The sequence below is a fragment of the Macaca thibetana genome, chromosome 1 (assembly GCF_024542745.1).
Source record: "Macaca thibetana thibetana isolate TM-01 chromosome 1, ASM2454274v1, whole genome shotgun sequence".
In the NCBI taxonomy this organism is placed as follows: Eukaryota; Metazoa; Chordata; class Mammalia; order Primates; family Cercopithecidae; genus Macaca; species Macaca thibetana.
The window spans coordinates 4918834-4941819 of record NC_065578.1 but is presented as its reverse complement, the minus strand read 5'-3'; positions in this window follow the sequence as shown (position 1 = coordinate 4941819).

Sequence of the window (22986 nt, the reverse complement as noted above, 5' to 3'; positions counted from 1 at the left end):
ATTGGTCCCACGGCCACATCCGTGGCAGACAGTAGGGTGGGAGTGAAGGGTGACCTCCGTGGGGACAGTCGATGCTGTGGGTGACCACAGCAGGAGACTTCTCAAGATCATGGTTAAGGAAATGGGTCCTTCTGTGTTCCTAAAAGGTCTCCACACCCCACAGATGTGGGCACGCATGGGATAACGGTGGCCCCTCCCTAAAGGTAGCAACCCCTTGTTGTCTGCCGTTTTCGGCGCGGGCCACATCACTCACCTCCTGCGTCTGCCGCGAAGCTGCAGGAGGAGGTTGGGATTTTGAGTCTGTCGGGGAGGGCGCCGCCGCCTCTGCTTTCCCAGCTGCCTTCATCTCCTCCACCGTGGCCAAGCTGAGGATGCCTCCTGGACTTCGCCTCAGCTCCCGCGCCTGAGGGGCTGGTGAACCCTAGACGGGAACATCCTGCTGGACAGGCAGAGCTCTGAGAAGGCGCTCACGCAGCCCCGGGTGCCTCCTAATGGTGCAGGGGTTCTGCAGGCCTCATCAGAGGCCTCGGGGAGGTGCGTGGGGCACTTTCACCTCCGTCCCCTCCATTTCTAGGTGGCCCGAGAACTGGCTGCCTCCCCCACCCCTGCAGAGAGACGCTGCCTGCTCTGAGGGGCCTGCTCTTCGTCACGTGGGTTTTCCCCCAGGAAGACCAGAGAGCAGCTGCTTTTCCTGGAGAGGCGGATCCCCCAAGTCCATTTGGTCCTTGCACAGCGGAGGGACCTGCGGTGCTCCCTGCCCGTGTCTGGTCTGTAAAGCAAGGACTCAGAAAGGCCTTTCAGCTGCTACGATGCCCCACAAGGCAACAGCAGAGAGCTGACCAAGCCTCCAGGGCTCCCACCTGTTCGAGGTGCTTCGGTAACACGGCCCCCACCCCAGCCTGCCGGGCTCTCGCATCTGCGTTGTCACCCCCACAGCACAGGAGGAAACCACAGCGCCAGATGCAGGAGGTGCCCCCCAGCCTCAAGGAGCAGGCAGGCAGCGTGTGCCCCCCTGAGCAGGACCAGGCTGGCCTGTGGGCTGGAGGACGCAGGGACATCCCTCGAGCCCACGACGAGAAAGCGGCCTGGCCTTTGGCGAGAGAGATGCCGTCAGACAGCGAGGCTCCATTTGCCACATGCTCCTCACACCCTTATTCAACCCGAGCGTGGACAGAGCACTCCCCTGGTCGGGGGAGACGGATGCTGCCCAGGACCTGGCTTTCTCGGGGGCCCAGATGATCACACGGGGACCTGTTGCAGTCTGCCGGGCGGCACTGAGGGTCTGAGGGGAACAGGGTGAGGGTATGAAGAGGGGCTTTAGTTCAAAGGAGGTCGGGCCTCTCCACATAGGAGGCAGCGGAGAGAGGACGGAGTGGCAGGGGCCCTGCAAAGGGGCAGCAGGGCAGGAGAGGCTGGAGAGGGGCCTGGAGGGCTGTGCCAGGGCAGGGGGTCATGTGGGCCAAGGGAGGAGCTGGTGGACTGGAGTGGACAGGTGCTGTGTCCCATGAGTCCCCCGGCCCTGATCCCAGCCCTCCGTCAGCATGGAGCCCTGTCCTTGTGGGGGGTGGCAATGCCGTGGCTGCCTCGCCTCCATCCCGCAGCCCCCACTCTCAGTGCTCGTGACGTGTGTGCCTCTTGCTGGCTCCCTGAGGCTGCGTTGAGGCCTGGGAAACCTCCACAGCTGTCCACCCCAGAGGGCTCCTTCCGCCCAGGGTGGGGTGGCCTGAGGGCTTGGGCCAGCCCATCAGGACCCCATGCCTTCCGCTGCTGGCCTGCAACCGGTTGTGATTCTGGGTGTCCCCTGGCCTTCCACTAGAAGAGGCATCTCGGGGAGGGTCTCTTCTGCTGGGCACAAACCCCAGGTCGAGCCTGCTGCATGCTCTGGGTTGCAAAACACCGGCCTTGTCCCTTCCTTTATGAGCCCACAATGTCCTGTGCTAGAACCCGAGGTGTGGGTGGCGTGTTTACTCACTCCCGACTCCCCTCTTGCCAGTCGTAGGTCCGTCTCAGCAGAGCCGGGGTGCCTGCGAGGAAGCTGGGCCCTGCGGCACTTGCCCACGGGGACAGGGGTGCCTGGGACCCCCCGACGAGGGCGCCACTGAGCTGCTGCTCTCTCCGTGCAAAGCCGCGTGCCTTTCAAAGGGCCTGTTATCATTCCCATCACGGGCATTTCTCAGCTGTGATTTCATTTCTCCCGCCTGCTCCTCCCTCCTCCTGCCCCTGTTGAAAGCTACTTTTCACTAAATGGAGTCAAATGCAAGCCAGACGAGCTGCTTTGCATTTCTCATGTCTGATAATGATTTAATGCTATGTTTATCTATTTAGAAATAAGGCGCTTTTTAAAATTCTTGCCTCAGGTTCTAAGAGGGTGGGGAAACAGCCATTATTGCTTCCCTGATGGCCGCTTTTCCCCTGTGGGCGGAGGCGCTGCAGCTCTCACCCCAGCAACCTCCGGTAGCACTGAGGCCTTGACAGAGAAAGAGACAGAGGGCTCAGGAGCAGCTGGTGACCTGCCCACGGGAGGTACTCAGGTGGGTCTCTGTCTCGAACAGCCCGAGCACAGTGGGGTCTCCCTGGCCCTGTGCAGGACACCGCCCTACAGACGGGAAATGAAGAATGTAGACCCTTCCTGCCTGGAGGGTGCTTGCGCTCCACCTGCCGCACTCTGCTGGTGATGACGGGCCCCACTGGCTCTTCTGACCCAAGCCAAAGCCACGCCTGAGTGGGTCCACAGGAGGCTGTGCAGGGCCCGGGAGCTTCTCTGCAGGTCGGGCAGATCCACCTCGTGCCAGGCCCCTGGGTTTCAACGCTGCCCCTCACCTCTCCTAGGGGGGCCTGGGAAGACCCCTGCCGGATGGAGAATGGATGACTGAGGAACAGTCACCCCAACTTTAGGGGTTGAATACCGTCCCTGAAGAACTCAGTACTCTCAGCACCTCAGAATCTGGCTGTTTGGGAAGAAGGTCGGTCTTTGCGGATGTAATGAAACGAGGGCGTGAGATGAAGTCGTGTTGATTGGGGTGACCCTAAGCCCAGGGAGAGTATCCTTGTGAGACAGAAAGGGACACGTAGGGATGATTCCGTGGCGACAGAGGCAGAGGCTGGAGAGAGCCACAAGCCAGGGATTGCCAGAGCCACCGAAGCTGGAGACCCTGGGACAGATTCTCCCTCCGAGCCTCCAGAAGGAACCCGCCCTGCCCTTGATCTCAGCCGTCTGGCTCCCAGGCTGTGGGATAATAGCTTCCTGTTGCTTTGAGTCACCAAGTTTGCAGCAGTTGTTTACGGCAGCCTCAGGACGTGAACATAGGAGTTGTGGGAACTCCCTGGAGGTCTTAAATAGTCCCGTAACTAGCAAATCAGTGTCCCTAGTCCTGGGGAGAGAAGGGCTGGTGTAAGTCTAAGGAGTGACGCCATCAACAGAGTGACCTTTTGTGCATGTAGAGAAGCCCTTGGGTGGCTGTCCTCAGCCATGAAGGAGCGCGTCATCCTGGCTGGTCAGCCATCCTGAATTGAATAGGGATTCCAGGTTTTCAAACTTTATCACAAGAATTCAACCTTGAAATAGCCACACACCAATGTGGGTTTCTCCTGGAGGCAGAACCTCTAGGTGGGGGCTGTACCCACATTTAAGGGAAAGAAGTCAACAGCCCCTGCGTGTGTGACTCACGTGGACCCAGGTTCTGGAGAGCTTGAGGGAAGGAGTGTGGTCTCCAAGGCCATGTGGGGCCCTGGTACTGGGGTCAGTGCTGTCCACGCTACCTTCCTGAGCCACTCTGGGCTTCGCTTGCCCTCACGCCACCCTCTGGTCCAGCGCTCACGGCAGCTGCTGTGACTGTCAGGAAACACAGACCTGATCCTGTCGCCTCCTTTGCGTAAACCTTTCAGAGGGTAGGATGCAGGCAAGGTTCCTCTCTGGGGCCTGCAGGCCCGTCCTCCCCTGGCTCCTTCCTACCCTTTCTCACCATTCACGCCAGGCTCAGGGCGCAGGACTGGGATGCTTCCTGCTTCTGAAGCCTCTCTGTGCCTTGGTCTCCTCCATGAAGGTGCATTGAGCTGACCAGGTAAGAGCTGGGTGCAGCAGGTCCCATGTGGTGCGCTGCAGGACTGTCCCCAATCATCTGCTGCTCCTCCTCCTCGATGCGATCTGACTGGCAGTGTCGCCATGGGACGGGTGTCTTCCACCCACGGCTTGCTGGCATGGCTGGCTGTGTCAGGAGCTGAGTGACGTGGGGCCCTGTGCACACAGGCCCTGAGGAAGCACCAGACTCCCCTGTGCTGTCCTCTGTGGGGAAAAGGGGTGATATGGTCTGGCTGTGTCCCCACCCAAATCTCATCTTGAATTGTCACTCCCACAATTCCCACCTGTCGTGGGAGGAACCTGGTGGGAGGTGATTGAATTATGGGGGTGAGTCTGTCCTGTACTGTTCTCATGATAGGGAATGAGACTCACGAAATCTCATGGTTTAAAAATGGGAGTTTCCCTGCACAAGCTCGCTCTCTCTTTGCCTGCTGCCATCCATGTAAGACGTGACTTGCTCCTCTTTGCCTTCCATCATAATTGTGAGGCCTCCCCAGCCATGTGGAAGCGTAAATCCATTAAATCTCTTCCTTTTGTAAATTGCCCAGTCTTGGGTATGCCTTTATCAGTAGCGTGAAAATGGACTAATACAGGGGGCTCTCACATCCTTTCCCCTCTGTCAGGAGTCTCTGAAACCCATGAAATCGTGCAGAATTCTGTGTGCAGAGGAATTTTCCTGGAGGGAGGATCCGTAGCCTTCCCCAGACTCTCAAGGCTTAGGGCCTGCAAAAGGGTGAGATTTCGAGGGAAGACATCTCCACTCAGAGCTGGGCACTTGTGCAGCCTAGGCGAGTAGAGTTTCAGCAAGATGCTCCCGGTTGCTGGACAGGCTGGAGAGCTGGCCATGTGGGCTCATCTGGGCCATCCTTGATCCTGCTGGGGATTTGCACACCATGCTCAGCAAAAATGCACCTCGGTGATCAGCCTCCTGGTGGTCTGCACCTGCTGCTGTCTTTGGAGGTTTTGCCATGGCTCCTGACTGTCTCCTGCCATGCCCCCACCCCATGGCAGCCACAGCACCCTGTGAACACACCAGTCCCAGCAGGACCTCCAGTGGCTCCCGCGTCATTCTGCTGGAGTCCATGGGATGGCCCCAGGCCCCAGCCACCTCCCCTCTGCTGACTCCTCCCTTGGTCTGTGGCTCTGGCCTCGTGTTTCCTTACTCGTCAAAGGTGTCCAGTAGGCTGCACCTCGGGGCATTTACACATGCCTTTCCCTCTGCCTGGAATGCTCTTCCCCCAGGTAGTCACGTGGCTCACCCCCGTCCTCAGTGGGGAAGGAGCTCAGAATGCCCCTCCATCTGAGTGGCCTTCCCTGCATCCCACCCCCCAAATCACCCTCCCCGGGACCACTGTTCTCCACAGCACCTCTCAGCTCCTTCATGTCTGTCCACCTGCACCCCATGGAGTTTGTCTTTGTTCCCTGCCAGGGGCTCTCCAAGAATATTCCTGGAAGAACTGAATGTTGCCAGATCAGCTGCTCCCCTGCCTGGAGTCCTCTGCTGCCTGACAGCCCACGAATCCCTTCCCATCAGCCAGCCTCAGCTGCCACCAGCCTCCCCCACCAGCCCATGCAGGCCACTCCTAGCCAGAGCGAGGGTCTTCTCTGCGCTCTACCTGGAATCGCCTGCATGACTGGCTCTTCCTTCTGTAGTGGTGTCTCCTAGAGAGCCTGTCGGGCACCTGGCCAAAGGGAGACATTTCCCGAAATAAGTCCTGAATGTGGCTGTGGTGTTTTACGGCATCTCCCATCAGGGTGGGGTCTGTGTTACCCCTTGGGCTAGCTGTCTTTGATGACTAGGATGTGGTGGGGGTGGCATGGTGCCCTGCCTGGGCTCGGCTCACTCTGCCTGCTGCTCTGTCCTTGAGCTGTCAGGACCCCGAGGCCACCATGGGGATAAGCCCACAAGAACCTGCCAGGGGATGAGAGACCATGTGGTTGGAGTCCCAGGTGACCCGGCCGTCCCCTCAGCCCATATCAGCCCCTGCAGATTGTAGATGCATGAGGGGCCCAGCCACCATTGCCACATCCTGTCTTGGGCCAAAAGAACAGTCCTGCTGAGCCCAGCCCAGATGCCAACCCACAGAGCCATGAGCTAAATGAATGGCTCAGTGTTGTGAGCCGCTGGGGTTTGGGGTAATGACACAGCAAGAGCTACTGCTGCCCCAGCCTCAGGTAGCTCACGCTGCCTTCTATTGCTCTAAACTCAATTCACATTGATTTGCTTACCTGCTCACTATCTGTCTTCACTGTTAGAATATCAGATTCAAGAGGACATGATCTTTGTCACCACTGAATCTGAACAATACTAGGGTCTAAACAAATAAGAGTTCACATTTATTAAGGATTTACAATACACCAAACTTTGCTCTGTTAGTGATTTAATATTTTAATCTCTAGTGGCAATAAATGGGTCAACCCGTTTATGAAGTAGGTACTTGTATTAGTTTGTTGTCGCATTGCTATAAAGAACTACCGGAGACTGGTAATTTATAAAGAAAAGAGGTTTAATTGCCTCCTGGTTCTACAGGCTGTACAGGATGCATGGCTGGAAGGCCTCAGGAAACTTACAATCATGGTGGAAGATGATGGGGAAGCCACTGGCACGCCTTACTGGCTGGAGCAGGAGAAAGAGGGTGAAGGGAGAGGTGCTACACACTGAAACAGCCAGATCTCCTGAGAACTCACTATCACGAGAACAACAAGGGGGAAATCCGCCCCATGATGCCATCACCTCCTACCAGGTCCCTCCTTCAACACTGGGGATTACAATTTGACACAAGAGTTAGGCAGGGACGTAGATCCAAACCGTATCAGCACTTACTAGGTGTGAAGTTGAATGGATGCATGCATGCATGCATGAATGTGCTTCTCCCTGGCCAGGCTGATGCCTTCCTGAAGGTTCCACTGCCCTTTGGGAGTGGCAGGGGCTCTGTGCCCTTCCCACAGCAAAAACTGGACTTTTAGCAACTTCAACTAGTGAACAGCTCGAGCCATTTGACATTGGCCAGGAGATCTGAAATTGGAGGCCCCTGCAGAGGCTTCCAGTCTGATCCTCTAAGCCGAGCAGAAATGTTCACTGTCTCCCTAGGAAGGAAGCCTGCAGAAGTTCCCTGTAGGGTGGAAGGGGGCCAGGACCAGTGGTCATTCAAAATTACTGTCTCAGTTCTATCTCAGAATCTTCTAGTAACCTTGGTGGGGTGGGGGGCACTCCTGCAGTTCTCCTGATTAGATGTGGAATAATTGTTTTCACAATTAGAATGTTTCTCTTCTGAGGTCATCAGATTTTTTTTGATGGAGACAAAAACATAACTAGCTGAGTACCTCTCTGGAATGCCAGTGACCGTGGGGATAGCCTGGGGTCGCTGAGCCCCAGGAAGCTGCTGCCGTCATCCTGAGGTGCTGAGGCCAGGTACAGTCCAACCCTGCAGGGCCTAGCTCCCGGCCGGGCCAGCTCTACTTCTGTGACAAGGTCGTCCCTCAGGGAGACTCATTCAAGCCAGCCATGGAGCGTCAGTCATCTCCTGCTGGCCACATCGTGCTCATGTGTAATTTTAGAAATATGGATTCTTACATGTTCGTTCTTGCTAAACTAAGCGTTCGTTTTTATCTTTTCGTCATCCCCCAGTCAGTACATGGCTCTGACACTGAAACAAAATGCTAGTGCTTTTGGCTTCTGGAGGGGCGTGTGGCATTGGTGCAGGTCAGCACAGGACCCGATACCCACGGCTGGACTCCAGAGCCCATGACTGGCTCCGGGCCCTGGGCTTCCTGCCTCCCGTGGCCCAGAGACCTGGGGGCCTTGGGAAGAGGGAGGCTCGGAAGTAAATGCACGGGAAAGGGTGGGACCTGTGCAGCCCGGGTTTCTGTGGCGGGGCTGGGGACAGAGCTCACTTCTCTCCTGGGTGCTCATACCCTGCGGCGAGGCCATCCACAGACACAGAAATGAGGATGATCTCAGAGAGCCATGAAGTCGACAGCACTGTGCCCCCACCTTCGCCTCGTTATCAACTGTTGACGACGGCAGCATGACCTGCGGGGGTCACCACCGCACACCCTCCTCTCTGAGTGTGTCGCTGCTTACTCAGACATGCCAAGGAGGGATTAGTTCGGGTCAACAATTTAAACAAATATTTAGGCTTGCCTCTACCCTGGCTGATTAATTCAGTTAGTTGGTCATCTGTCAGTGAGTGTCACACCAGTTAGCCTGGGGATCAGTTATTTTAGATCAACTTTGTTTTTAAAAGGAAGAAATGAGATTATTTTTAAAGAATGATTTTTTTTTTTTTAAATAGTGAAGAAAATGAGCATGCATGATTGTCCTCAGGGTCAGTCAGCCCTTGCCATGTGAATGCCTCTGTGTGTGTGTGTGTGAGTGCGTGTCAGTGTGTGAGAATGCGTGAGTGTACATTTGTGTGTGTGTATCAGTGTGTGAGTGCGTGAGTGTGCATTTATGTATGGGTGTGGGTGTGTGTGTCAGTGTGTGAGAATGCATAAGTGTACATATGTGTGTGTGGGTGTGTGTGGGTGTTGACATCACACTTGTCTCGGTGTGTTTCAGTCTCCCTAGTTCTCCTTGGATCCATTCCTGTGTGTCTGCAGCTCAGCCTCTTCTAGAAGTTTCCTGGAAGCAAGTTTGCCCTGTTAGGAAAACTATGGAATCTATGCAAATGCAGGAAGTGTCTTTTCTTTGCCCAAGTTAAGGGAAAGGCGCGGGAATTAAGCATTTGAAGGGGTAAATCTGCCCAGAAGCAGATTATTTGGAAGACGGGTCAGAAGCATAAGTAGGGACCAGGGGTGGAGGGAAGGGAGTACATGGAGGGCATGTCTTCAGGCTGCTTCTGCTCTTGGCAATGGCTCTGTCTCATCCCTGGGAGCTCCGGGCAGTGTGGATACCACAGTGGGCCCCTGAGGATGAGGAGGCTGGGTCTCATCCTCCAGCTCACTCTAACTGGCTGCTCCTGGAGGTGTCCTCTGCCCTCCTGCTCCCTGGATGCTGCTGGCCTTCGTGCAGGCTGGAGAACCCTGGATGGTGAGGGGAGGCTTTCCCGGTGGGATGCTCTCCTGGACCGAAAGAGTGTGCCACGGAGGTTTGGAAAGGGAACTGACGGGGTCTGCTGTGGTCTTTCTGTTTCCTTTTAACTTACGACTAGAGCAGGAGAGCCAGGGGCCTGGATAGCCATGCCCGGGAGGGACCTTCCGCGAGTTTCATGACCTGCAGGCCACCGTTGCTAGTGGGCTCCATCTCTGGGGCTGCAGAGGCGGTGCTTAGACCACCCTCAGCCACGGCTCCTTCACACAAGTGACAGTGACAGAAGCTCCTCCAAGCCTCTGACATGCAGTGCGTGGCTGGAAGCAGCGCCAGGCAGGCTTGATGGGCAAGTCTGGGGCCCCCGTCATTGAGCTTGGCTGTTTCCCAGACACACCAATTCCTTCCCAAGCACATTGAGTAATTAAAGCAGAGACTGAGCCTTTGGACAAGGTTGGTGAATCAGAACTCCATGCAGCTCTGCAACTCTCAGCAATCTCAAAAGTGCTGCTGGCCGAGCACCCAGGACCTGGATCCTGATAGATGCTCAATTGATATTTGTCAAAGGACTGTTGCTGGAACAAATCCTTCCATCTTCTGTGGCTGTTGTTTCATTCAATGTCTTAGTCTGTTGGGCTGCTGTGACAGAATATCTTAGACTGGGTAATTTATAAACAACAGGGTAATTTATAAACAACATACATTTATTGCTCACAGTTTGGAAGCTGGGAAGTCAAAAACCAGGGTGCCAGCAGACTCGGTGTCAGGGGAGGGCTCACAGCTGGTGGCTTCTGGCCATGCTCTCATGTGGTAGAACAGGCAAGGCACTGTCTGGGGCCTCTTTATTTTTTAACTGTTATTTTTCTTTAGAGACAGTCTTGCTCTGTTGCCCAGGCTGGAGTGCAGTGGTGCAATCATAAGTCACTGCAGCCTCTACCTCCTGGGCTCAAGCAATCCTCCTGCCTCAGCCTCCTGAGTAGCTGGGACCACAGGCATGTACCACCACGCCTGGCTAATTTTTGTATTTTTTTAGATACAAAATTTACAAAACGGGGTTTCACCATGTTGCCCAGGCTAGTCTTGAACTCCTGAGCTCAAGTGAGCTGTCTGCCTTGGCCTCCCAAGTGCTGGGATTATAGGCCTGAGCCACCACTTCTGGCCTGGGACCTCTTTTATGAGGGCACTCATCCCATTCACGAGGGCAGAGCCTTTGTGACCTGTTCACCTCCAAAGGCTCCCCCTTCTACCACCACCCCGGAGATGAGGTCTCAGCCAGGAATCCTGGGGGGACCCAGGTATGCAGACCACAGCATTCCGTTTCCTTCCCAGTGCCTCCTCAGGCCGCTTCTACCCTGCAATCCGCACCTGGCTGAGAGGCCTTGGGGTTCATTTCCCAGTGGCCCCCAAGCAGCAGCATCAGGCGACAGAAACACCCACTCTCCTGTTCGCCGCCTGGCTGCAGACGATGGCGCTCTCCATGGTGCTGATCAGGAGCTCTGAGTTTCACCGAAGCTCCGCTGAAGAGTCTTCCGCCCCCTGCCCAGCACTGTTTCTCAAGGACTTTCTCCGCAAACCAGCCCCGGGGTGAGAGGCAGGAGTCGCCTTTGTCCTGATGTCTGTTCCTAGTCTGGGTTCTGGGAGAGCTGGAGAGACGGTGTCTGGATTAAGCAAGGCTGATTTTGGGTCACGAGGAAAGGGGGCAATGCAGCCAGTGGCGGCTGTGCTGTGGGCAGCGCTGGGCGTGGGGTGGCTTGACCAGACTCTGGGGCTTAGCAGTGGAGGGTGAGGCTGGCAGAGAAGCCCAGTGTGCTGCAGGGCTCTGCAGGGGCTGAGGCAGCTCTGTGTGTAAATGAGGCCTGGAGATTCTGGGACCACAGCAATGTTGTTTGCTAAGCTCCTGCTCTGTACCAGGCATGGTCCAAGGCACTTTTCAGATATTACTTCGTCTACTTTCTTCAGCAACTGTGCAGGGGAGGTGCCTCAGTGCTCATTTTTCAGGCAAAGGAGAGAAGCTTATTAAGGTTAAGTAGCATTGGGATGGCACAGCTAAGAGGTGCTGAGCTGGGAGCCCGGGAGCTCTCCACGATGCCAGGCCACCTCGGGATTAGTTTGGTCTTAGCCTCTTCCCCATGTACACTACTCTAGGGGCACTGTTTACAGCAGATGCGCAACCTGGACAACTGTACTTGGCAGCCCTGACTTCCCAGTTTCTAGTCCCAGGAATCTATGCAGATGCAGGAAGTGTCTTTTCTTTGCCCAAGTTAAGGGAAAGGCTCAGGAATTCAGCATTTGAAGGGGTAAGCCAAGGTCTGGCCTTGGACCCCTTTAGGCCGGCACTGACCACATGGTCATGATGGGCTGTCCTGCACGTGGGCCTCCTGTTGGCTCTGCAAGGCCTGCATGCAAATTCCACTAGCATCTGGCTTGGCTAGAAATCCCGTTTCCCCTCGTGGCCACCTTCTGAGTAGGCAAAAGCCACTTCTTCAAGTTCCAGGCCTCCTCTACTTAGAACAGCTGGTGGGGTTCCAGTGCCCTGCTTCTGGCTGCACCCTGTCTTTGGGACTCCCACCCAGCCTGGAACTAGGCAAACCCCGCTAATGCTCTGCTCAATGAGCTGGGAAACTGAGGCCAAAGAGCCTCAGTGACTGGCTTCTAGCCCCACAGCTGGAAGCCCAGATAGGTCATCTGTATATCCTAGGCCCTTCCCTGTCAGCAGGGTGTGATGGAGTGTGTGGTGCCAGGGAGCTGGGAAGAGTGGGGCTCTGAATGAGGAGGGCAGGTGTGTCCCCCTCTTTCACCAGGAGATGAGCACATCTCCCCAGCCCTCAGCTCAGGCCTGTTCAAACCTGTCACCCCGTGTCTCTGGCTTTATCTCTTACCATCACGTTTGGTCCCTTCCTGAGCACAAGGCAGGTGCCGTGCGGCCCCGGACCTTCTTTGACACTCACTAGGGACCCGGAAGCAGGGGGTCAAGCTCTAGCTGGGGGCAGCTTGAAGCTCCCTTACACCATGCTCGATGGCTCTGAGCAATGTAACTGCCACTTCCTGGGACCTGTGACCCAGGATCCCCTTGATGTCCAGGGGAGGGCTCTGACCTCTCTGGTCAACATGGATCTGTGAATCAGATTTCAGGAGAGGGGCTCCCCTGGGCTCTTCCCAGAGGCACATCTCCTGTTCTTCTTTCGCCTGGTGACATAAGCTCACGGTTTGGGTGGCCGCAAGTGACAGCTCAACGGGCACCTGGCCCCACTGCCCATGCTGGCTGCAGAGCTGGTGTATGCAGCAGGTTCTGTGGAGACAGGCACCTCCAGCATGGTGCAGGGAGAGAGGCCCTGGCCGCTGTTGTCAAACGGACTGACGTCCCACCCAAGTGACTCACCAATCTCTCCGAGCCTTAGTTTTCTCATCAGTAATCACGGGTGAGCTCAGCAACATCACGGGCCATGGGAGGAAGCTCATGATGCTGGTGCCTCCCCAGACAGCATCATCATCACACCAGGCGGCCTCAGCTGCCTCAGGGTCCAGTGCCCAGCCACTGGGTGACCTCTGTGTGTTCTGCTCCTCTTGAAGCCTTGACTTACTCACCTGTATGATGGGTATAAGAGCACTGCACATCATGGGGCACTGCGAGGATTCATGAGGTCGCCTGTCAAGTATTTGTTGCCGAGCAGACACAGGGAAGTGCCCGGTGAATGGTGGCCACCAGTTACCTCCCCACTCCTGCAGGCACATAGCTCAGCCGTTGGCAGCCTGGCCACCAGGTTCATTTTGAGATCTGGCTGCCCTCTGGGAATGGCGGGGTTGAGATGGGAATTTTCCACAGTTCCTGAGGCCATGGGGTCTCCTTCCTGGGGTCCTGAGCTCAGCTTCCCCTTAACGCATCCCTCTAGTGGCCTCTGGGATCTGGGCCCCTAGGTTAGAACCAGGCGCAGGAAGTCACATCTGACCCAGGTCCCCTTTCTTGAGTTTAGTGATGCTGCCGCAGGTCCCAACTCCCCATCTTGCCAGCTGTCTGCTTGTGGAGACCTGGCCTCTGAGCAGTGTCCATGGCAAGGGGCAGGCTGCCCTCACTCTGTGACCCGCAGGGCAGTGGCTTTTAAAGAGACCCAAGAGGAGGCCACGCTTAACCCAAAGCAAGCCCGGGGGAGGCGGAACTCCGGCCCCAGGAGGGCAGCTTTGGCGGCTGATCTCACGTGTCACCTTAGCTGGGCCATGGTGCTCAGGTGTTTGGTCAAGCATGTCTGGATGTTGCTGTGAAGGTGTGTTCTTTATATGGTTAACATGTGAATCAAAGACTTGGAATGAAGCAGGTGGCCTCCGTGGTGTGGGTGGGCGTCACCCGATCGATTGATGGGCTGAAGAGGAATGGCTGAGGTCCCAGAGGAGGAGGAGATTCTGCCTCCAGGCTTGAGACTGCAGCATCAGTCCTCCTATGGGTCTCAGCCTGCTGGCCTGTGCTGTAGAATTCAGGTGCACCAGCCCTGCCTCTCTCTCTCTCTGCCCCCCTCCCCCTTTCTCCCTTGCCTCGGGTTCTGTTTCTCCGGAGACCCCTGACCACCACAGCACTGCAATGTGATGGGATGGAGGGGAGGCAGCCCTTGATGAGTTGGAGGCTGGAGGCATTTGGAAGAGAACCGCCCCCTCCCTCTGCCTCCTATGGAGAACCACACTGTACACAGGGGAGCCTCTAGAAAGGCTGAGAGGCTGGCATTTTGTTAGTATCACACTGGGGCCATTGGGATGGGCCGAGGCACCCTGGCAGATGCTGGTGTGGGGCTCAGGCCAGCAGATGGGAGATGCTTGGGCTGCCAGGCAGGAGGTGAGGGTCACATGGCCCTGCTACAGGTTGCTGGGGGAACGGGAGCAGGAGAGAGGGGTCTGCCGGTCACTAGTCACCAGGAATATAAGCCGCATTTCCCAGATGCTCCATTTCCTCCTCTGGAAGCCTGGAATAAATGCAGAGGATATCTGGGAACCCGAGGTTGAGGGTCACACTGGGGAGGGTGGTGCAGGGAAGCTGTCCTGACACCAGGGGCTGCCCGGCCACCCTGGACTACACCTCGAGCCTGATTAGTTCTCCAGTGGCCTGGAGATGGGCAGGGGAAGTGACTGAGGCCAGAGGTTTGGGTGACTTACCCACAGTCACAGTCAAGGGGGAGGAGGCAGTGGGACCTGTGCCAAGCAGACCCACTTCTCAACCCACGGAGCTCCACGCACAGCACCTTCACTTTGCCTCGAGGAGCAAAGGGAGCGGTCCCCTGCACCCCTGGCCCTCCCCAATGCCTTCAGTGGCCCACCCAGCCACAGTTCTGCCATGGACAGCTTTCAAGAAGTGGGTTAGTACAGGGCAAGTGCAATCTGTTACCTACAATAACCCCTTGTGACAGGTAGCTGGGAAAACAGAGATAAAAATCAATGAAGATTTGGAAACAGACTGCTGGAAACAATTTATTTCTAAAAGCAGCACGGCCTGAACAAGATCTGGAGCTGGAGCCCTGAGCAAGAGCCAGGTCAGACTGGAGGGAGGTACCCTGAGGCCATATCGGGAGTTGCCTTCCCAGGATCTCTCCCTGACCCCTCCTGCTCCATAGGGCCTGGTCCTCCGCTGAGTGACCATGGCGGCAGGTGCTACAGTGAGTGCCACCCAAGGCTGGGAGCCCCCAGGGATGGTGAAAGGGGCTTGCAGGAGGAGGCAGCTCTCCCAGCATCCACAAGTCACCCCTGGCATTTGGCCCTGCAGACCAGCACGGGGGGATCTGTGGCCCTACCAGGAGGCTGTGTCAGTTGGTTCATTTGTTTCTTTGTTCAGTTGTCCACTCATCAGTGGCATCTCTGATGTGCCGGGCAACATCTATCTGTCACAGACATACGCTGCCATCTCTGTGGCCCTCGAGCACAGCTGTGCCACCCCTCCGTTGTGGTCCCTGGGGTGAGTGAGCTGACGGAGGAGAGCACCAGCTTCCCTGCGAATCAGGTGGAGGGGGCCTGATGAGGCTATGACCATGGACAGGGTGGCGCGTGTCTCTTCCTGCCCTGGCAGCCAGTAGGAGCTGCGCGTGACTCCTCCTGCACCCCCAAAGCCCGCCCTGGGAGTGGAGAGATTTATGCCCCGAGGGGGGCCGTGTCACTGCTCCTTACGGCACATTAAGCTGATGAATGAGCGACCATCAGGGCACATGCTGGGTGCTGCTGCCACCGATGGAAGTCACAGCTCATATTTCTGAAATTGATGCTGTAAAGGCCAGTCTATCAAGGGTCCCCCGCAGGTTTATTAAAGTGGATTAACTGAATAATTTCCTTAGAATAATAATATTTCTTAAGGATTATGGATGGGCCCTGGTCATTCCTTAGCTACTGTTAGCTGAAAATGTCCAAGGGTGGGTCCGCTTTTCCATTTAGGCTGCAGAGCAAATGATATTTCTGGTGAGAACACAGACCTTAAAGCTGGGTCGGAGTAGGACTGATGGTTTCAGGGGCCTGTGGAGATGGGATGGGATTAGAACCGCCGGTGCCTGCTTTGTCTCAATTGGTTCAGAGCTTGCTGGGCAAAAGAGGGGTGGATTAGGCAGCTCCGTGCTGCAATCATGTTCCAAAACACACATCCCCAAAACTCAGTGGCTTACAACAGGCATTTGGGTTTTGCCCATGATCCTGAGGCTGGCTGTGGAGGCTCGGCTTCCAGCTGCAGGTCAGGGCCCATCTGGTTCTGTGAGAGTCTCACCCTGGGCCCACAGCCTCCCAGGGCCTCTTCCTAAGGATGGCCGGAGCTCCAAGAGGCAAGTCAAACAGCCGGGCACAGGAACCCTTCAGCTCACACCACACCCACTCACACTCCTTGGGCCAAACTGGAAGTCGCTGGGATGGATGGGCCCTCATGCAGGCTATACAACGCCCCAGGGCACAGGGTATGCGGACAGAGCCCTGTCACAAAGACGGAGGAAGGAGTGGGAGCGACAGGGCAGCTGTCACGGGGGTCTTCAATGTGGATCCCTTCAAGCCTGACACGAGAGTCCAGCTTGGGTTTCTGGAATGTTCTAGAAAGGTCCTGGCACCTAAGGTTGGGGAGTGAGTGAACGCCCTCTGGGGACTGGGCTGCGTGGGCCCTGCCGCTGCTGGCTGCTGAGGACTCCACCACAGGGTCTTTGGTTTGGTCAACATTGGTTTTGGCCAGGGCCACTCCCGGAAAACTTCTGAGGTCCTTGAGGGATGCTCTGTTCTTGGGGCAGAGGGGACAGACTGAGTCAGGCCTCTGCTCTAACTTGCTTGTTTTTTTTTTAGACGGAGTCTCGCTCTGTTGCCCAGGCTGGAGTGCAGTGGTGGGATCTCGGCTCACTGAGACCTCCACCTCCCGAGCCCAAGAGATTCTCCTGCCTCAGCTTCCTGAGTAGATGGGATTACAGGCACCTGCCACCATGCCTGGCTAATTTTTTTATTTTTAGTAGAGACAGGATTTCACCATGTTGGCCAGGCTGGTCTCGAACTCCTGGCCTCAGGTGACCCGCCCACCTTGGCCTCCCAAAGTGCTGGGATCACAGGCATGAGCCACCGTGCCCCACCTCCAACTTGCTTTTGACTAGCAGGTGGGAGATACGCACACACAGACACACACCCTTGTCACCGGACCGAGGTGCCCAGGATGAACATGGGGGCTGTGGGGACCGTGGGGGCAGGGGCTGCTGGCCTGGCCTCTTGGGGTGGGGTAGGCAGGGTCTCCCTGGAGGAGAAGCTGGTGCTGAGCTTTACGGGGTGAGAATGGTTGGGGGGTGGGAAAGTGCATTCCAGGTGAGGAGCCAGCCCAGGCCAGCAAGTTCATTCACCCAAGCTTCCTGGGGACACCGTGTGGGGCTCCAGGGGTCCCATGGGAAGGAAACGGCAGGCCCTGTCACCCACAGGGTGCTCACTGCCCAGCACAGCCAAGCCAGCCATGTCCAGGCCCAGTGAAGGGATTGGAGACCCAGGGCCCATGGGCGGGGGGCTGTCCTTGGGCAGGGAGGGCAGTTGCCCCGGGGGCTGGGTCTCCTGAATCCCGGTGGTGCAGGGGTTGTTACCTGAGGGGGTTGGGTGGGGCTGGCTGCTCTGGCTTTCCGGGAAAGTCTAGGCCAGCGTAACAGGTAGTTAAGGCCCTTGTTGCTGTGCAGAGCCTGGGCGAGATCCTAAGGCAACGATGTGACAGCTTTAATTAGAGAGGACTGTTCTCATCAACACACATGGCAGTTAATGAGCAGAAGGGATGGAGGCTGGATTTACAGCCGCCGCTGGCCATGAGTCTCTGTGTACAGGGACGTGGGCGGCTCTCCCCTCGACTGTCCCTCGCGCAGGAGGGATGGAGGGGCTGAAACCACTGCGGAAATTCTGTCCGTGATGCACGGGGCTCTGGCCTTGGGGGTCAGTTCCCCAAGGTCAGTTCTGGCCGGACATGCTCAACATCAATGTCTGCTGTCCGTCCTGGGTTCCTCCAGGACAGGGACCTGTGCCTGAGACCCAACAGGCCCCGACTGAATATACAAAGTGTATTAACGTGCGCGTATCGGGAAGCACCAGCTTCACCTCATCTGCCCTGTGCAGTCCCCTTCCCAGGTAGGCGTCGGGGGCTGCCTATGCCACAGCAGCCTGGGGGAGCCGGGGAGCGGGGGCAGCCTTGCCTCTGAGGTCCTCATAGTCCTGCCCCAGCTGGTGGGCTGTAAAATCTGGCCTGGTTGAATTCACTGATGCTGGGGCCGGGAGGACACTGTCCAGCAAGGAAGCTCCCTCCCTCCTGGGCAGCTCTGCCCCCTGCCAGGCCCAGCACAGCTCTGTGTCTGACCAGACCAAAGACTGCATATTGTGTTATTTCAGCCATATGAAATGTCCGGAATGGGCAAATCCACAGGCACAGAAAATAGAGTGGTGGTTAACTAGCACATTAGTCAGTGTTCTCCAGAGAAACAGAACCAACCAGCAGGGTCTCTCTCTGTCTCTCTCTCTATGTACATAATTGCATGGACTGTGAGGCAGCCAGGAGGTGTCTGGCCGGCATGTGTCTGTATGCATGTATGTGCGTGTGTGTGTGTATGCCTGTGTGCGTGCATGCTTGCTTTATATCAAATACTTTATTCTTAGAATGCTGGAAGCTGAGGAAGTTGGTTTGGCAATATTATAACAGTCATTAAAGCTTTGCATCAGGCAGGGCAGGAGTGTTGTGATGGGAAGATGGATGCGCTGAGACGGCTCAGGCTCACCTGGGCCCTTTCCTGGATTTCCATTGTGACCTTGAATGGCAGAATTCAAGTCAGGCTGGTGTGGAATGAGGACGTGTATCAGGAAGCAGGGAATCCAGTGCTAAGTCAGTCCTTCGCTTCAGGGGGCTCCTGGGATATCTGGGAGACCCTCTGTTACCACGTGGAAGGTCTTGATTGCAAGTTGTCCAGGTTCTTGGTGTGTTGAACAAAAAATTGAACAAAATGCACAAAGCAACAAAAGGATGAAGCAATAAAAGACAAACAAAGCAATAAAAGAACAGAGCAGTAAAAGCTTAGATGTATTGAAGCAAAAGTACACTCCACAGAGGGGGAGCAGGCTCGAGCAGGTGGCTCAGGAACCCCATTGTTCTTTAGGGTTTTTATTAAGCTAAAAGAATTTGGTAGCACCCTAGGTGCCCTTTAGGGGCCTCCAGTTGGTTACTCCCTATGAAGGACTGACCCTAGGTCAATCAGAGGCTGGAGTGGAGACTTGACCTGTGGCCAACCAGAAGCTGGAGTGGAGACCTGACCCGTGTCAATCAGAGGCTGGAGTGGAGACCTGACCCGTGTCAATCAGAGGCTGGAGTGGAGACTTGACCTGTGGCCAATCAGAAGCTGGAGTGTGGAGACTTGGCCTGAGGTCAATCAGAGGCTGGAGTGTGGAGACTTTTTTCTTGTGATCGCAGGGGTGAGGATGTAGCCCGTGTACTGCCCAATCCTGCCTGGAACTGGCTGCACCTGCTGTTCTGCTTATGCCTTAACCCTGGGTTACCCTAATTCCCTGTTCTCCTGCCTCACCTCCACTCTGCAGGCTGTGTCTTCTGCTGTGTTACTGGAGGCTTGGAGTGAGGCCATCTCTGGCTGTCAGTCGAGGGGCGGCTATGTGAGTAGATGCCCTGTAACATCTACCCTTGGAGCTTCGGGGTCTAAGATGCCAAACAGGGTCCTCACTGGGCCCCCTCTGGCTGTGGCCCCAGAGTAAACTGCAAGGGAGATTCCAGGGCCGTGGCTCTGGGATCTTGGAGCATCCCACCTCCCTGGTGTTAATGCTGGATGATGGAGATGCATCAGCTATGGAATCCAGGGGTCAGCAGCTCCCTGGGAAAGATGTGGTCTCCCCACAGCCCCAGAAGGAGGCTGTGAGATCTCTGTTCTGCTCAGGTGGGCTGGTGAACTTGTCCCCAATGAGATACCACCCTCATATTGCCCCTGGCCTCCCGCTTGCCTGTCTCTTTATTCTCCTAACATTTTCTCCATATCACTAGGAAAAGGACGTTTTGGTAATGATCAAATGAATTCACAGATGGGATACTCAGCCCCCTCCTCCCAGGACAGACGAGAGGGGAGCATCTGTAGGGCTCACGCAAGCATGGAGCAGAGCACTTGGGCTGGGGGCCGAGTTTCCTGGGTGCCTCGCCAGGGAGTGGGGCTTGGAGCCCCTGATAAATGCCCCTGGCAGGGCCCGGCCTCCCTTGGAGAGCTGGAGCTTGGATGGGGCACTTTAGCTGCCCAGACCCAATAAAGTAAAATATAACCGTGTGTTTGACTCTTGTTTGCCTCTGAAGCTAATTCTTCTAAGTTTAGTTTTATTGATCTGAGAGGGGCTCGGCTCCTGGAAATCAGTGTCCCCCTCGGCTTCCCAGCTACGTTCTCGTGTCACCACTTGGGACTTGCATGATCCTGATTGCTGTTTGCCTAATTTGCATTTTATTAGCCAATGATTAAGCATGTTAGCAAGGCAAACCCTGGGTCAGCGACTCAAGGGCTCCTTGGTGGATAATTCTCGGGGTGATGCATTTCATCATCCTAAACTGGTAACTTTTGGATTTCATGGGTCAATTAAAAAAAAGAAAAAGAAAAAGAAAAAAAATCAGATAACCAATGTAGAATTGCCAGCATTTTATTGGCCAAGTAAGGGCATTAAAATAATTCCTTCCAAACTCAAACTACTCCATCTGCATCATCATTTCATAGCAGAAGGACATTTGAGCCCTCCAGCCTAGGAAGGACACGGCTCAGTGCGGGAGACAGCGCTCTCACCAAATACATTTGCTTGAAAGGAAACGGCTCTCTGTAGCATTCTTGCCCCGTTTTTAGGGGACTGGTGGAGACCTCACTCATGATGGCCCCCCGTGCTCCACCCAGGTAGGGGGACCCCTGTGCTAAGCCTCAGTCTGGTGGTTTGGGCACGCAGTTCCTGGAAGGCTCTGGAAAGAAGTAGGAGTGATGGAGGCCGAGGTGAGGCTGGATCAGGGTTCCTCTTCCTGCTCCTGGTGTGGCAAAGCCTCAGGCGCACTGGCCTCTGGGACCGCCACTGCCCTGGCACTGCCCCCAGCCCTTCACACCATTGCCCAGTTGGCACCTGTGTAGATAGATGAAGCCTGCAGGAGCGGAGCTCCAGTTCAGCTGCCGGCGGGCAGGAGGAGGGGAGGGGCTGTGAGGCTGTGTTTCTCCCAGGACTTCTGCAGGAGGGAGTAAGATCAAAGAGCCGCCCACCTCTAGTTCAGAAAGTGAACTGATTTCCTGTGTGGTTTTAGCTGGCTTTCTGCCCTGGAGCTGGGAAGGTGTGGGGCTTGACTTAGCTTTCTGGGCCCCGGGCAGGCTGCAACCCCTGGAAAAAAAACAGATCAAGCCTGGCTCAAAGAGGAATCTTGGCACCCCTGTGCCACGCTCTCGGCCAGGGTGTGTGGGGCGCTGAAAGCTCCGTTTTCACCAAGCAGCAGCACCCCAGATGCGCCGGCTGGTGTCTCTGTCTGAACCTCACGGCACAATGGCCTTTATCAATATTGCATCATCTCAGGAACTCTCCTGGGCTCTCGCTGCCTAGGAGGAAGGAGAAGAGGGTGCTTAGAGATTCTCTCTTAAGCAGGGGGAGGCAGGAAACTGAACTGGTCCTTCAGGACAGGGGCTTCCCGGGAAGAGACTTCAAAACACTCCCTGAAGCTGCCATGGGGCTTCGACACCTTAGAAGTTTTGTACAAACCCAGAAAAGGGATTTGGGGCTACATGTGGGAAGATTCCTTGGTCTCGAAAAGTCTGCAAAGGCTTTCTTAAAAACACTCTCCGGAGAAGTCAGTGGTGTGGGAGCTGGAACAAGCAGCTACTTGGGGATACTGAAGGCAACTGGAGCCGGTGTTTGCAGTTATTGAGACACAGGGACCTCAAGCTCAGTGCAGTGGCAGCCACATGGCTCCATTCCCTCATTCCATGTCTCCTTTCTCCAGTCTCAGCCAAAGCCTTGATCAGCCTCTTGGGAGTGGGCGAGAGGAACTGCGCTGTGAAAACACAGGAGCGGGCTGGGCGCGGAGGCTCATGTCTATAATCCCAGCCTTTTGGGAGCCCGAAGTGGGAGGACTGCTTGAGCCCAGAAGTTCAAGACTAGCCTGGGCAACATGGTGAGACCCCCGTGTCTACCAAAAATAAAAATAAAAAATCTGGGCATGGTGGCATGCACCTGTGGTCCCAGCTGAGGTGGGAGGATGGCTTGGACTTGGGAGTTTGAGGTTCCAGTGGGCTGTGATTGCAACACTGCACTCTAGTGTTATAATGCTGCAATCAGAGCTCACTGTGTGTCTCCAGGGTGGCAGACTGAGACCCTGAAATAAAAGAAAAAAAAGAATGGGAGGGGGCAACAGAATGAGATCCCGTCTCTCCAAAAAAAAAAAAAGAAAGAAAGAAAACAGTTTAACTGGACGTGGTGGCACTTGCCTGTGGTCCCAGCTATTCCAGTGGCTGAGGCAGGAGGATGGCTTGAACCTAGGAAGTCGAGATTGCAGTGAGCTGTGATTGCGCCACTGCACTCCAGTCTGGGGACAGAGGCGAGACTCTATCTCTGAAACAAAAATGAAAACAAACAAACAAACAAAAAAAACCCAAAAAAACTATGCCGAGGGTAGAACTTGACCCCAGGCTAGGCACAGGTCTGGGTCAGGTCCCAGAGGTTCCCAAGGCTCTGGCACCTAAGTCTGATGGTGACTAGCCAGACAGCCTGACAGACGTCATGCTCAGGACGCCGAGGGAAGAGAGGCTGACATCCTTAGCTTCTCCCTCCCTGGCAGCCTGGAGTCAGCGTCAGGGCATCAGGCTGGGATCTGCCTGTCGGGCACAGCGTGGGCGCAGTCCTAGGGCAGAGCAGGTGCCAGCCGTCCTCCAATGCCTAAGATCCTGCCTCCCTCTCTGGGGAATTCTGTCACCTGCAGAAACCCCTGGGTTTCTCTTTAGGGAGATTCCTGCATCTGTCTCTTGGAGTGGCGTTTTCTAGAAGTTCCAGAGGTTCCTGGCTGGATGAGACTCCCCCGGGCCTCTCCCTCTACCTTCTCCTTCCCTCACAACAGCCACCTGTCCCATTGAGGCCCCACATGGAGTGGCCTTTTGGCCTCCGGGAAGATGTGAAGCCAAGGTGCCCCGTCCTAGCGGTGAGTCACCCTGGGCGACTCCAGACCCTCACTGCTCCTGCAAGAGCATCGCACCCACATGCACTCATCAGCTGGGACCGGGTCCTGTTTTTCTCTTGGACCACTTCACTCCTCGATGTTTCGGAAGCTGCGTTCCCCAGAATGACTGCCTGTGCCCTGCGTTCATCGACCAAGTAAACAGACGAAGGCTTCCTTGGAGCTGCTAATGAGGAACACACCAGGCAGGTTTCTGTCCCCAGGGAGCTT